The following is a 15,649-nucleotide window of genomic DNA, read 5'->3' as shown; positions in this document are numbered from 1 at the left end:
GTCCTTATTCGATTGTTGTTGGAACTGGGTGTATTTTTAAATTTTCTCTAAAGGTTTGATTTTTAGTTTTATCTTTCCTTATTTGTCCCTCTATTGTTCTCAAAAATCTCATTTCTGTGCTTATTAGTCTATTCTTTTGCCTTTTTGTTAATGCCCAAGATTCACAGGCATAGGTTAGAGTGGGTTTCACAATATTTTTTACTATTTCCGTTTTTATATTCTTAGGTATTTCTTTCTTTTTTAAAAAGTTACTCTTAATAATATTGTACAGCTCACCAGTCTTTGCAATTCATTCATTTATCTCATCTTCTAATTTTCCATCCCGGCTTATGATTACCCCCAAATACTTATATCGTTATATATCTGTCTACCTGTACAAGTTGCCATCTACTTTTATTTCATGTTTTCCTTTTGGTCTTCCAATTATCATTGTTTTTGATTTTTCTTTGTTTATTTTCATGTTTCTGATTTTTAGCTCTTCATACAATATGTTTATATTTTCTTGTAATTGTTTTTCTGACTCCCCAATGATCACCAGGTCATCTGCGTAGCATAGGTCTGTTATTTGTATCATTCTCAACTTCCAATATCCTACATTTTATTTTCTCAATTTGTGTTTGCATTTTCTTATTACGTCATCTAGTACTAGGTTAAAGAGTAGTGGGCTCAGGACACAACCCTGTTTTAATCCAATGTTGCTGTCGAATACTTTTGATTTTTCATTTCTTGTCCTTACATAGCTATTCGTTTTTTCGTTTAAACTCTGGATGCATCCTATTAGATCTTGTTCAATTTTTCCCTTCTCTAGTATTTTCCAAATATCTGCTCTTTTAATTCTGTCGAAAGCTTTTTCCACATCTATGAAACATTCATGTATTTCTTTTTCTGCTTTAAGAGCTTTTCTATTATTTGTCTTATTATGAAATTCTGATCGTTCGTCCCTCTTTCTTTTCTGAAACCACTCTGGCTCTCCTCAAAGGTGTTTTCTAGCTTTTCTCTTAGCCTGTTTTCTAGTATACTAGCATAAAGTTTTCCTACTGTACTCTAAGTGTTATTCCTCTATAGTGTGAGCATTCTTGAAAGGAGGGTACTTCTAGAGTAGATTTGATCATCTAGTAGCTACTTGAAAGATGTTGAAAGCAAGAAGAAAAAGAAATATCGAAAATAGTTTTGATTCAAAGTTTTGAATTTCGTAGGATTCTTGACTTACTTCATTTACTAATGTATGTTTAACAACTGTGAAAAAGTTATTATAAACAAAACATAACACCAATAGAAGATAATTCTAATTGGAATAATGGAATTAAAAGTTGAAGGTCTACATCATATTCAAGGGCTTTGAGGTAGTATAAATATTACGATTCAAAATACATACATATATGCATTAATTGTTGATGTTCTTAATGTTTTTTGAGTACAATGTTAACATATTCCGGTATTATATCTTACAAATTAGCTAGTCATCATTATAAACACACGATCGTATATTAGTATAAATAAAAATTACTCAACCGTGTAATTATTGTTAAATAACTAGTTATTATTACACAACTTGTTCCATAGTCGTGTCGGTGTCTACTACGGTATGACTAACAATTCATAGAAAACTGATCTTGTTTCAGCAAAAGATCCATTCTTCAGTCTACCAGAAATTCCTCTCAGGTAGACGAGGTGCACGAACCCGAAAAACAAAAAAAAATCCACAACCGTATTCTGATAACGTACCGCCGTTCTCGGGGAATACAATAAAATACCCAATTATTTCCCAGAATTGCCAAATAGCTGTCAAGTTTCTCAATGAGCTGTGCACGCCTAGACGGGAAAGAATCTTAGCGCCGGCGGCAGAGGATTTTCAAATGAGGAAATGAATGAAGAATGAATCTACGCCGAAGAATTTCTGCTAACCTGTCGGGACCGTCTCGAACGAAAGGCGGTTTTGTTAACACAAAATTTGATCTAATCCGATTAGTTGGATTCAGTTGGAAATGTTCAGACCATGTAGACAAAATTCTTTGGTTAGATCGGTTTATTGATAGAAGGCGTGTCAGTATAATACTGCTGCAGAATGACTAACTTGAGGAAACCGCAGAATGTTTCTCGTTCTGTTATTTGTTTTTATTGTAGTTGCTCAAGAAAATAAAGAATAATTTAACGATTGGTCAGAATATCTAATTAAATATTAAACAACTGTTGTCGAGACGGTATTTCGGGCATTTGTGTATATTTTTGTGATTAACACTAGATACTTGACAACTGACAACCAATGGTTCTCTCTGCTGTACGGCGTCCTTTTCCTTAGATTTTTATTAATACTTTCTTCATACTTACAGATTTGGTTCTGGAGATTTAATGCAATTTTTAATATCTTGAATTTGCTCTACATTTTAAGTTATCCATGTTCCCAAGTACTTGTACCTGTTTACTCTTTCTTTTTGAATATTGCTACTTCTACTGTTCTACTACTAGGTACTACATGTCAGTTTGTAACGTTCTTCACCGTCTTCAAATCGCCACTTCGCCCGATTGTTCCATAGGACCTCTTCTATGTTTCTTTCTCTTATTCGTTGTCTATTTCTTCTCTCCAACTTGGTTTCGATCTACCTCGTTTTCTCTTTCCTTTTGGATTCCATTTTATAGTTCCTTTGGTATTCATTGTTAATCCTTTCTTTGTATAAATATATCCGAACCAGATAAGTTTGTTATGTTGATAAGTCATTTACGATTGTGCGTTTGATTCCCATTATTTCTCTAATGGGTTCGTTGTTAATCGTTTTAGTCCAGGAACCGAAGCTTTTCACCTCGCAATTTTTACAGAATGGATCAATTTGCTTGAAAATTTGAAAATAAGTAGTGGATAGTCCAAGGATCAAAATCTATATAATGCCGAAAGGCGCTTTTACCATGGGAGTGGTTGCCACCCCATCTCGTGAGTGGAAATTATTTATTATATTTTGACCGCAAAAGTTGATAAAAACATTCATTCTAAGCAAAAAATGTTCTATACATTTTTTTGATAAAATTAATAGTTTTCGATTTATTCGCTATCGAAAGTGTTAGTTTTATATCGAAAAAATCAATGTTTTTCTGTATGATACTCATTTACTATTCACTCAATTTTTGCCGTAGAAACAAGTTTTGCAATCCAAGTTCTTGGGAATTAAATAAGCTACAATTTTACATTTAAATATTTTTTCGTATCTCTGATGCTAATCTTTTTATTCTGAAGAAAAGGGCATTTTTTACCAAACTACAAAAAGTCGTTATTCGCTTTTAACTCAATTTTTTTTAAACTCATCATTCTATGCCGGTTAAACCTCTAGAACCTATTAATAATACATAAATGAAGAAGACCAAATAAGGTTAATGACCAATTTTAATTAGGGTGGAGAGTAGGGGGAAGTTTCCGATCACTTTTTCGCTGAAAAAAATAGGGACTGACATTCTTTTTAGTCACTTAATTTTTGAGCTAGGGACTATTTTTTTTATTTCTTGAGATAGATATTTTTAAATACTTTAAATTAGCTTAAACAAGTTATCCTCGAAAAATGCATAGTTTTCCTGTCTTTTCACTTTGAAACTACAATATTTAGCATTTTACGAAGAAGAGCTAATAATAAAGTATAGCTCGATTACTATTGTATTGGTCTTCAAGCAAATCATAAAAAACGGTTATGTTTATTTTTTCTTCGAAAGGTATATTTTTGTTGTTTTGATAGGACGAAAACTTTTTGAGTTATTAGCAGAAAACTGATTAAAAACAATGATTTTCTCGATTTAAACCAACACTTTCGATAGCGAATAAATCGAAAACTATTACTTTTATCAAAAAAATGTATAGAACGTTTTTTGCTTAGAATGAATGTGTTTACCAACTTTTGCAGTTAAAATAAAATAAAAAATTTCCACCCCCGAGATGGGGTGGCAACCACCCCCATGGTAAAAGCGCCTTTCGGCCTGATATAGATGTTGATCCTTGGACTATCCACTACTTATTCTCAAATTTTCAAGCAAATCGATCCATTCTGTAAAATTGCGAGGTTTTGTCCTATTTTAAGCTTCATTACTTGGACTATTTCTTTTCTAGATCCTCGTGCTGCTCTTCTCAGCAGTTACTAACTTAGAGCATGGAAAATTTTTTCTCTCTAAAAATTTTCCATGCTCTAAGGTTACTAATAAGAACGTAAGCACGTTGCGCGTTGGTTCTAGGTGAATGACTGTAGCGATAGGCAGAGAAAAATAGAAAAGGATTGGGGAGGCCTATGTCCAAATATGGATCGAAGAAGGCTAATTAGATAGATTCTCTTTTTATTTTTTTTTGCTGATGGAGTGGTCCCATAAACTACTGTTTATCATTGTAATTGCTTTTCTACCTACCGTATTTCCTTATCTTATGGCTTTATCGTACAAAATATTTATAACTAAATACTTATAGGGCTTTATCGTAGTTCTGTAATCCAATATGAGATCTTTATGTTGTCCTTCAATGCACTAGTACTCGGTTTTCTGTTTCATTGACTTCTATCCGATAGAGCTATATTTCCCCGAATTGCCAAATAGCTGCCAAGTTTCTCAATGAGCTGTGCACGCCTAGACGGGAAGGAATCTTAGCGCCGGCGGAGAGGATTTTCAAATGAGGAAATGAATGAAGAATGAATCTACGCCAAAGAATTTCTGCTAACCTGTCGGGACCGTCTCGAACGAAAGGCGGTTTTGTTAACACAAAATTTGATCTAATCCGATTAGTTGGATTTAGTTGGAAATGTTAAAGCATGTATAGACCATGTAGACAAAATTCTTTAGTTAGGTCGGTTTATTGATAGAAGGCGTGTCAGTATAATACTGTTGCAGAATGACTAACTTAAAAGGAAACCGCAGGATGTTTTTTGTTTTGTTATTTGTTTTATTGTAATTGCTCAAGAATTATATGAGCCGTAACTTCTAAACGATCGGACAAACGAAAATTTATTGAAAACGTTCATCTTCAGAATCTTGCTTATTGAATAGGGAACTTGCATAAAATCGAAAGAAACGCTATACACCACAACAGAACATAATTTAAAACGAACTATTTTAAATGGGAAATAAGCCACAATTTTACCAAAAAAGTGAATTTATTAACGTTTCGACGCCCACGTCGGATGTCGTTGTCAAAATACAAAATAATACTAAATAAACAAAAATGTTGTTGCTTAGTAAAAAATTCTTCTAATAATTTATTTAATCTGACTCATTTATATCGGCAATTCAGGCATGTATTATACATTTTAAAGTAGAAGACTTTAAAATGATATTGCCAATATTGATGAGTTGCGTTTCCTGGGACGACTTTACTAAAAGATAGTTCATTCGATTACATGAAATCAACCCCAACTCAACAATATCCGCCACAAAAAATCATAGCATGTGATCTGTCTTTAAAAAGACAACAAATGCAACGATGGCAGTAAAATTCTCGAGCTAGAGATTCCATAGTAAATCACGAGGGAAACCAGGAAAAAACCTCGTGATACTATCCCGACATCGTAAGTATTTGGGCTTACATTTAGTTTACTCTCAAAACTAATACCAAATTCTGACTTTAATGTATGTATGCTATTTTAAATTATAAATGATATTTAATCGTTCAATTAACAATGATAAGAATTGATCGTTAAATTGAAACGAATATATTCATATAAATTTTATTGAATTTGAGTGACATTATATTTTTCATAAGATGTGTGCGATGTCCTTTGACTATTATAGGTATAACCGTTCAAAAGATACGAGGGGGGTACGGACTTTTGACTAGCACTGTATATTAAGATTTCTGTTATAAACAATAAACACAAAATAAATCCTTTCGTTCTCTTTGTCTGAAATTAAAATGTCAGCTCTTCAGTAAACGAAGAGTTTATGTAAATATGCGGCTTTTATATTAATTTACATATTAAAACAATGAGTAAATCCAAAAAAATGTTTTAAATCCTAAACCATTTCCGCGGTACACGAACGAGTATGAGAAACAAAATTCTGGAATGTGAACATGTTAATAAGTTACTAGTCCCAAATTCTGTTGTTATCTTTCTGATCTGTGTAAAGTTTATTTCCCAAAGTTTTTCTGTCTGGTACACATGGAAACATAAAAGACTTAAACAACAATATCCTGGCAATGACTGAGAAGGGATAACATGTAGGTCTCTTAACTTGCACCCGTGGCCGATCCTCATCAAAAACTTCGTCAAGAAAGTCATAAAAATACAAATTGGCACAGGCCTTCCAAAAAAAATTAAAAAAAAAACAAACACAAAAAGTGACACTGCCAATAAAAAAATAATAACAAAACATTAAAAAAAATGGGCCGAATTTTCAAATCCGAATGTTGAGACTTTGGCGTCAACTCAACCGAAAGGCTCTGGTAGACTTAGCGCTAACGGACATAGACGAGGGAATACTTATAAACGAAGAACGATTGAACAACATAAGATACGCTGATGATACTGTCATTTTTGCAGACAGTCTTGAAGGTATGCAGACCCTTGTCTCCAGGGTGGCAGAAGTAAGTAGCAGGTTTGGGCTTGATTTTAACATCAAAAAAACCAAATACATGGTTATAAGCAAAAATAGGATACCACCTGGTCAATTACTAGTTAACCAACAACCAATAACACAAATCACCAACTTTTGTTATTTGGGTGCAAACTTAAATGAACAGTGGGACCAATCGACGGAAATTAAGATAAGGATCGAGAAGGCAAGATCACCTTTCATCAAAATGAAAAAAAGCTTTAACAGCCACGATATAAAATTGGAACCTGGACCTTAACTGAAGCATCACTGAAAAAACTCGAAGCATTTGAGATGTGGTACTACAGACGCATGTTGAGGATTTCCTGGATAGACAGAATTACCAACGAAGAAGTTCTACATAGAATGGGTAAAGAGCGCGAACTAGTCGTAACCATAAAACGTCGCAAACTGGAATACCTGGGCCATATAATGCACAATGAACAACGATATGACCTACTTCGGACCATACTTCAAGGTAAAGTGCATGGTAAAAGAGGTTTAGGACGAAGAAGAATATCCTGGCTGCATAACCTGCGAAAATGGTTTAACTTAACCACTACCGGACTTTTCAGGGCAGCAGTCAACAAAGTCAGAATAGCCATGTTAGTGTCCAACATCCGTAACGGATAGGCACCATAAGAAGAAGAAGACTTACCTTATGGAAGCTAGAAGAAAAAACACCACTGGACTAAAGTGTCTCAGGTCTTCCAGGACGTCAAGTGGGATTTCAAGCGACGAAATTGTCAAGTGGGAGTTTCGTTTCTTAAGACTTTCACGTTACAGGCATCATTATGAGAGTATCCTCTCACAGAACATCAGCGTGCTATGAAAGGAATTATGAAGGAATGCCTGGAGAGTATGCCTGCCGCGACTTGTATGACTCATCCTTGTTCTACCTAGGACCTAGCTAGACCAATCCTCTTCACCACAATTAAAATTGTATGCCCAAATGTTCCTAAGGATATGGAAGACTCATTAAGGTCGGGGATTACATACTATTATGTGTATGTGTGTGTGATAATTCATATTATAATCCATTTTGAACCTTAGTTTTTGAGTGTAGAAAGCTTGATCTCAATTAGATTCTTTCCGCACAGGTTCTAATTCTGTCCAAAGTCCAATCCAGTTGTGATTGGTTAGCCATCATGTCATTTCCAGCCACCACATAATTTGCATAAAGTAATACATCTGAACAATATAACATTTTAGTTGTGATAAAAATGATTGGTGGGCACTCAATAAGAAAGGAGTCCCTGGTGAATATGTAAAGATTGTGAGGGACATGTATGAGGGAGTAACAACTAGTGTTAGGACAGGTGTTGGAGAGACTGATAAAGTTCATGTGAAATTAGGATTGCACCAAGGCTCTGTGCTTAGTCCGTATTTATTCTCATTATTTTTGGACCAGATAACAGCGAAACTACAGGGTAACATTTCATGGTGCTTAATGTATGCTGATGATGTCGTGTTAGTAGGAAATAGTGAAAGAGACTTAGAACAAAAATTGGAAAAGTGGAGGCAAGCTCTGGAGGAAAAAGGTTTAAAACTTAGTAGGATAAAAACAGAGTATTTGGAATGTTCATTTAAAGATGGAGTTACTACAAATAAAATGGTATCTTTGGATGGTGAACTGATTGTAAAAGCAATAGTTTTAAGTACCTGGGATCGGTATTACAGAGTAATGGAGAAATAGATGGAGATGCATGCAGTAGAATAAGGCTCGATGGATGAAGTGGAAAAAAGCGAGTGGTGTGTTGTGTGACAGAAAAATTCCAATGAAGCTGAAGGGAAAATTCTATAAAACAGCCATAAGACCGGCTATGATGTACGGAACTGAATGTTGGGCAGTGAAGAAGAAAGAGGAACAACGAATGCATGTGGCGGAAATGAGAATGCTTAGATGGATGAGTGGAGTGACAAAGAAGGATAAAATTAGAAATGAGTATATTAGGGGAAGTCTAGGTGTGGCACCCATTGATGCCAAAATGAGAGAGCATAGGTTAAGATGGTTTGGTCATGTTCAACGTCGAGACGTTAATCACCCAATACGAAGAATAGCTAAAGTGCAGATTCCTGGAAGGAGTAGGAGAGGAAGACCAAAGAAGACCTGGGGGGAGACGATAAGGCAGGACATGTTGGTAAAGGGGATTGACATTGATATGACCCAAGATAGAATTGTGTGGAGAAATGGAATTAGGGAAGCCGACCCCGCATAGGGATAAGGCAAAGAAAATGATGATGACTTGTGATAAAAATGATTAAAAATCCTTACTACATGCTTGTAACTAGTTGTATGTTGAGCAAGCTTATTTTGATTTGTACACTATAAAAAAATAATGTATATTAAGGTTGCTGTTGCCTATAAAAAATAAATCCTTTCGTTTTCTTTGTCTCAAATGAAAATGTCGTGAGCTTATGTAAATATGTGTCTTTTATATTAATTTACATATTAAAACAATGAGTAAATACAAAAAAATCCTAAACCATTTCCGCGGTACACGAACGTATGAGAAACAAAATTCTGGAATGTGAACATGTTAATAAGTTACTAGTCCCAAATTCTGTTGTTATCTGTCTGATCTGTGTAAAGTTTATTTCCCAAGGTTTTAACAAGGCACGGCGGCAGGTCTGCGGTCCGTTATTTATGAGGGTCACTCTGATGGCAGCGACTCGCCGCCGCTCACCGCTCACCGCTAACTTGCCTCTGCTTCTTTGCCATATTATAAAAATTTTAAAATACAAATAAAATGTATATCTCATAATGGATGTGTTCCTCACGCGGACACTGGCGTTACGGTGCACTTATACGGGCAATTTTTTGAGCAATAATTGATCGACGACACGAATGGATCAATCTGGAAATCTGGAGTAATTAGTAGAGCGACATACTGCTAAAATATAATTTCAAAAAAATGCGGTGATTGTTTTGGCAATATTGCTTCTAATTGTTCTAATGTTGCTCTGCGTAGAGTAGGGATGAAAATTGCAATGCATTATTGATCTTAAAGAAGCGTATGGTAGTGTCCCATTAGCTTAACTGTGGCAGGTGTTAGAAGAGAAGAAAATTCCTCCGGTTTACATTATTGTTGTTAAGGAATTGTACGACGATATGACGAATTCAATAAAGATTGGATGGACAAACATGGGAATAAACATAAATGAAAAGAAACTAAACCACCTAAGATATGCAGACGATGTAGTAGTCATAGCATCAAGTTTTGAAGAACTACAAACCATGCTAACCGAACTAGCAAATGAATCCGAACAAATAGGTCTAAAAATGAATTTTGCCAAAACAAAAACAATGACAAACACACAAGACAATAGAAACGTAATACTAAACGACACCACAATAGAAGCGGTTAATGATTACATATATTTGGGACAGATTATAAAAATAAATAAGGAAAACCAAACAGCGGAGGTAAAAAGAAGGGTCAGATTAGCCTGGGCAGGATTTGGAAAATTAAAATGGGTCCTAAAGAATAAAAAAATACAACAATACTTAAAAACAAGAGTGTTTGACCAGTGCATACTCCCAATTCTCACATACGCATGCCAAACATGGACCTTGACCAAGGCAAACATGGATAAAATAATAAAGACACAAAGAGCCATGGAGAGAGCAATGTTAGGAGTAACATTGACAGACAAAAAGCAAAACAACTGGGTCAGAAATAGAACAAAAGTCAAAGACGCAGGTCAACATATAACCAGGCTAAAATGGAGCTTCGCAGGTCATAACGCTAGACAAACGGACAATAGGTGGAATAGCACGATACAACAATGGAGACCATGGACAGGAAAGAGAGCAAGAGGACGACCCCAGATGAGATGGGGAGACGACATTAAAAAGATAGGAGGAACGCACTGGAAACAGAAAGCACTAAACAGAAGCGAATGGAGGAAACTGGGGGAAGCCTATGTTCAGAATTGGACGAATTAAAGGGCAAAAGAAGAAGAAGAAGAAAAAAGCTACAAAAAAGATAAAGGTGGCCAAAGGCCTTCGCCAAGGCTGTTGCATTGCACATACGCTCTGTAAGATTTACTTCGAACGGATTTTGGATATTTGGAAAAGAAAATGTGAACTTTGGTGTTAAAATTAGAGATCATAAACTTACAGCTTGAATTTTTACCAATTTTTATAACCAAGTAATACTTGGAGAATATCAAGATGAGGTCCACTACATGTTGCTTGATGAAGAATATACTAAGTGGTGTTTATCAATTAATCCTTCAAAAACAGAGTATGTAATAGTGGGAGGAGAAGAAATGTACTAAAAACTGAGTGGCACACAAAACGAAAATACTGAAAGCTATAAATATCTTGGTGTAACCAGTACAAACGATGGTAGTTCCTCAAAACTTCAAATAAAAGTATACTCTGGAATAAACACATCACTCGAAACACAAAAATTAGGAGATTCAAAAGAATCATTGAAAGTATAGGTACACATGATTCAGAGCTTTGGGTAATAAATTAAAAAGACGCATTAAAAAAAAGCAATGGAAATGAATTATTGGCGTACGTGTTACCAAATCACTAGAAGAGATAGTAAGAAATATTGAAATCAGAAACCATTGAGACCCTGGAAACTATAGATTGCCAAAAGGCTGAAATCGTATTGTCATATCGAAAGGATGGATGATCAGACAGAACCAAAGAGAATGTTACAGTGGTTCCCCACTAGAGATTGCAATTGCTGGATCCAGCATCCAGCAATCTAGCTGGATCCAGTGCTATTTTTTACATGCTGGATCCAGCAGCGCGGATCCGCAAACGTGTCAAATTAGAAATAGGTTACTTAATGTCTTCATTAGCCTCTTTATTCAAAGCCGTGAGTCGGCAACTTGCCATTCTATCGCGCTAGGAGTAGCTCAGTATGCTGGAAAGTTTCTACAGCCTAAAAGTTTGCATCAATAAAGCGTTGACAGACATTGATTCTGCTACAAAATTCTCTGCTGGCGAGTGGACAATAAACACTGAGTTGATCCCACTCTTTGACCGGTAAAACTGGCTGTAGAAGCTCTTTGCAGAAGAGAGTACACTTTGATAACGGCCGACATAACCATGAAATTAATTTAAAAGATTTGAATAATGCTCTCAAACCTAATATCAGAAGGAAATAGGAAACTGATTACAAAAGAATTGCAAATAAATCTACAAAACATTATTTCAGTATTCACCCTACACTTCCAAAAAAACATTCCTCATTTCACCTTTAATTATAATAGAGCACAAATATCAGTATTGACTCGTTTAAAATTGAACCATTGTCGCTTTCCATCTCACTTATATAAAATTGGAATACTTAACTCTCCTGTCTGTAGTTGTGACAATGTATCCATTGGTGATTCAAATCACATATTTCTAGAATGTTGTCTGAACTCTCAATCTTCTTCAATTCTGTATCAAGAACTAATTCGTCACGAGTGTCCATTGCCGCTAAATATTACAGCTCTCCTTTCTTCCTCAGATAAATCGATACTAGATTCCATCATTAATTTTATCAGAAATTCAAAAATAGCCGTATAGCTTAGAAATAGACAACATGAAAACATTTAATATAATTAAGAATTTACATGTTTTATGTTATGTTACTATCGGAAGTACTATGCAACAGAATCGCGGAACGGCACCTCTCTGAAGTTACAGGCACATTAATGTACTTACAAAATATAAAAAAGTATGACGAAGGACTAAATAATCCTGCAATGCAATGCGACAAGAGATGAAAAATTTGTTGAGTCGTATAAAAAATAAACAAGTGATTGTGGATCCAGTGCAAGAGGACATAATGGAAGGAGATGGGCCAACTAATCCGGAGCCCGTGAATTTTACTTCAGAGCAAGAGCTTGAGATTGAATTAAAACGAGAAAGAGAAAACTTTTATAACAAAAAAAAACTGGCTACCAAAAAGATTTTGAAAAGATTTTGGAAAAGGAAATGACCGATTGTGACACCGAAGGTGTGAAAGGCGATAATTTGTCTATGGTCTATGGCTATTTGATGACCTTAAATTCAACCAGCATAGAGGCCGAAAGGGATTTCTCCGCGACCGGCTATATGCGCAGTTCTGTGCGAAGTAGGTTAGACGATAAGATGATAGTTAAATATGTTTTTGGTCTAACTTCCAAAAAACAAAATTATTCATGTTTTTGTTGTTTAGAAATTTAGAATATAGACAAAAAAAAACAGCAAAATCGTGTTTTTATTTTGATTCCACATTTTGCTGGATCCGCGCTGGATCCAGCTGGACTCAGGCCAATCTTGGAAATATCCAGCTGGAATGAAAATGCTGCTGGATTGCAATCCCTATTCCCCACCAACCGCAGGAAAAAGGGAAGTCCAAAAAGATCTTGTTGACAAGAAGTAAATGGTGCAATGGAAGATAGGGATCTACAAGCATATGACTGGAACGATAGAAAGCGTTGAAAGCTAGGATCCATGAATGGAACAGAAGAAACAGAAACTCAAAGAAGAATATTAAAGAATAGCAGAGGTTATTTTTCACATGCCTATATGTTCCGCTCCAAAAACACACACTGCAAATCGAAAATCAGAATCTATAAAATCTTACAAGTTATTGGGATCTAGTAACGAAAACATGAATACATGAAAATCAGGGATACAAAATGGGTAACCGAACCATGAGAATACTTTGCTACGCAGATGATGCAATCTTAATAGCCGAAAACGAAGATGACTTACAACGCCTACTACAAAAATTCAAAATAACCGCCGAAAAGTATAACCTGACACTATCCAAAGAGAAAACCCAATCGATGGTAATATCCAGGAACCCAATTAGATGTAAGTTAGTAGTGGACGACCATATAATCGAACAAGTAATGGATTGCAGATACTTAGGTGTGGAAATATCTAGCGACAGGTATCTGTGGCAAGAATCAAAACAGCAGGCAATGAAAGCAGCGAGAATATCTGGTTTCCTGAGGGATATAATCTGGCGGAATAAATATATGAGCACCGAAAGCAAAGTCCGCATTTATAAGACATGTGTTAGACCCGTACTGACATACGCAGCTGAGACAAGGGCCGAGACAACAAAGACCAAATAGATAATGAGAACAACAGAGATGAAAACCCTAAGATCCATAAGAGGTATCACACTCAGAGATAGAGTACGAAACGAAGACACATTGAGAGAGCTAGGCGTTCAGGACGTAGTGAGATGGACAAGAGCGCGACGACGCATGTGGAGGGACCACGTAGATCGGATGGACCCTGAACGTATGGCGCATTGGGCGAAAACACAGAAGCCCAACACCAAGCGACCCATAGGAAGACCCAAAAAACGATGGTACGAGAGTTGGAGCTTCGGATCGCAGCAAAGACTGTAACAGAAGAAACAGGACATAGTCCTATTACAAGAAGAAGATGAAGAAGAAGAAGTAACGAAAACGAAAGCGTAGTCTGGAGGTCCAGGTACAACCATGAACTCTACCACCTGTTCAAATAGGCACCGGTCTCAGAATTCGTTAAACTTCAGAGATTTTGAGGAGCTAGACATGTAGTAAGAATGAAGGCCGAACGATTGCCGAACTGACTCTAGATAGTAAAATGCAAGGAGCAAGACCAAATCAAAGGCCACTGAAAAAGGGGCACTTGTTGCCATGTCTCACACGACATCAACTCTAGTCGTTAACCGCCGAGAGGGATGAGCGGGCCCCGGCAAGAAGTGACGAACGGGCTCCCTACAAAAAATGAAGAGCGAAAAAAATTGTTCAACTTTTATAGAAATAAAATTATCAATAGTAAAAATATGTAATTAGAAACATTTCAAATATAAATTTTATTAAATTTTGAGTATGTATATGTATTTATAATAATGAACATATTTATAATACAGGTGCTTTTCGAGTTTTCTGATTGGAAAAGATGTCTTTACCTTTCGAAAAATCGCATGATTTTACCAAATCATTCTCAATGCACAAAGTCGATAGGCGAGTTAACCAATCCTGTTTCATTGTAGATATCATAGCATTCTTTATGCGCGAAAGAAAACTAAAGGATATTTTCGCTTTTGCGACTGTCACCGTCAATGTGCAAAATATTCTTAACGCAATAACGACGTTAGCAAATAATGAATCTAATTTGAAATATTTAATTTTATTAAGTAAATCTATTGGAGAAATTGCAGGGAACGATTCAAGGAAGGCACAGCATAGGTAGAAGAAAAATGTCCTGGCAGAGAAATCTCAGAGAATGGTTTGGATCCAGCTCAACTGAACTCTTTCGGGCTGTAGTGTCAAAAGTTAGAATAGCAATGATGATTGCCAACCTTCGTCGCGGAGATGACACGTAAAGAAAAGATTGGAGAAAGTAAAGATTTACCAATATTATCCTTGTATATCACTCTTAAATGAAAAATTTCATCTATCAATTCTTCACTGATGCCGATGTCTTCTTTATAAAACTCACGTAATATATCAATTTTTTTCTTAATATTCTCGTCATCGTCATCTCGGAATGTCCACAAAATAGTTCAAAGCGAAATATTGCGTCGGGCTCAAAAGTATCAGTCGCATCACTACTAGGCCCAGGCAATCATCAAAAAATCTCACATGCTTCTTGCGCCGTTTTTCTTTATTTGATGTAAATTCTGAATTCATTCCATAATTGCTGGTAACTAATTTAGATTCTTCAACAATGGAAGACCTGATCCCTTTAGATTCTGACCCTTTATATTCTTCAATCAATTTCTGAATTTTTGTAAATCTTCTAGGTAGAAGCCCGGATATATTTTTAATCTCCATATCCATAGTTATCTGACTGCACTGCAGCATTTGACTTCTGTGATTTATTGCTGTTAAAATTTTACACCAAATCAACTAAAGGTCATGTTAAATGTAGCCGAGGATTAATTAAACGTATTATGGACATAAAATGAAGAGAAAAAAAAAAACAGCAATTTCATGCAGCATTAAAACGATACGAACCATGAGAGTAATAACAAATTCAAAAGAAAAAGCAACAGAAGCAGTTAAAGGTAAGGGATAACTAGAATGCCTTAATAATGAATATGACACTTAAACCTATGGTACATCTAAGACAACTAAGACAAAGTATTTTCAGAAA

At 35.6% G+C, this 15,649-nt stretch overlaps 1 pseudogene; it reads right to left on the bottom strand.

Moving 5' to 3' along the window:
- LOC114335656 (histone H3-like) overlaps positions 1–15,333 on the bottom strand; it is an 88,551-nt pseudogene extending 73,218 nt beyond the window's left edge.
- Between the last annotated feature and the right edge of the window lie 316 nt (positions 15,334–15,649).

The sequence above is a fragment of the Diabrotica virgifera genome, chromosome 7 (genome assembly GCF_917563875.1).
Source record: "Diabrotica virgifera virgifera chromosome 7, PGI_DIABVI_V3a".
In the NCBI taxonomy this organism is placed as follows: domain Eukaryota; kingdom Metazoa; phylum Arthropoda; class Insecta; order Coleoptera; family Chrysomelidae; genus Diabrotica; species Diabrotica virgifera.
The sequence above is the reverse complement of the archived record's forward strand: the minus strand, read 5'-3'. Positions and strand labels throughout refer to the sequence as shown.